Here is a 1,302-nt window from a genome sequence, read left to right as displayed (position 1 = left end):
TCGGTATGGGATTCGCCACAAGGTGGCTACTCCATATCATCCACAAACTAATGGGCAGGCTGAAGTCTCTAACAGAGAATTAAAGAGAATCCTGGAACGGACAGTAAATACCCGTAGAAAGGATTGGGCACGGAGCTTGGATGATGCTCTGTGGGCTTATAGAACAGCATTCAAGACCCCTATAGGGACCTCTCCATACCAACTTGTGTATGGTAAGGCATGTCATCTGCCCGTGGAACTGGAACATAAGGCCTACTGGGCAACCAGATTCCTAAACTTTGATGCCAAATTAGCAGGAGAAAAACGATTGCTCCAGCTAAGTGAGCTAGAGGAATTCAGATTCCCAGCTTTCGAAAATGCCAAGCTTTATAAAGAGAAATAAAAAAAGTGGCATGACAGAAAGCTGTCATCTAGAATCTTTGAACCAGGACAGAAGGTTTTGTTGTTCAACTCTAGACTCAGGCTATTACCCGGGAAACTGAAATCCCGGTGGAGGGGACCATACGTGATTACAAGTGTATCATCATATGGTTTTGTGGAGCTTCAAGATATTGATTCTGATAAGAAGTTCATTATCAATGGACAGAGAATCAAGCACTATCTTGAAGGCAACATTGAGCAAGAGTGCTCAAGGCTGAAGCTAGATTAAAAGCTCAGCAAGGTCCAGCTAAAGACAATAAAGAAGCGCTTGCTGGGAGGCAACCCAGCCATGGGGCAACAATCCTCTAAGCATTTTGCCCTATTTTTATTTTTATTTTTATTTGTTTATATAAAGTTCACTGACACTAAGGTGAGGAATCATTTGTATAAGTCCACAGAGTTACAGAAGGACTCGGCACACAAAACAGAGAAAAAAAGCTTACTGGCAAGAAAACGCCAATAATGGTAGCAATCTGGGCGTTCAACGCCAGAAATGGGCACCCACTGGGCGTTGAACGCCAGTAATGGCAGCAGCTAGGCGTTGAACGCCCAGGAGAGCAGCGTTTGGGCGTTGAACGCCCAAAACAGGCAGTGTTTGGGCGTTCAAATGCCAGAATGGCAGGGAGGAGACAAAACTCATTCTTCTTCAAATTTTTTCATTCTAAATCTTTATTTTCATACTTCAATTCATGATTTCTTACATAAACATGTTAAGAACCCTGATTTCTAAATTCCATAATTTCTAAAAACCCTACCTTAAAAATATCAAATGTATTTTAATCCATAAGCACAAACCCTCTTTGCAAATTCAATCCAACTCTTTTCAAAATTTTTTTTTACAAATCTATCTTTTCAACTCATCAATATCTTTTTCAAAACCTC

Source organism: Arachis hypogaea, chromosome 16 (genome assembly GCF_003086295.3).
Source record: "Arachis hypogaea cultivar Tifrunner chromosome 16, arahy.Tifrunner.gnm2.J5K5, whole genome shotgun sequence".
NCBI classification, from domain to species: Eukaryota; Viridiplantae; Streptophyta; class Magnoliopsida; order Fabales; family Fabaceae; genus Arachis; species Arachis hypogaea.
The sequence above is the reverse complement of the archived record's forward strand: the minus strand, read 5'-3'. Positions refer to the sequence as shown.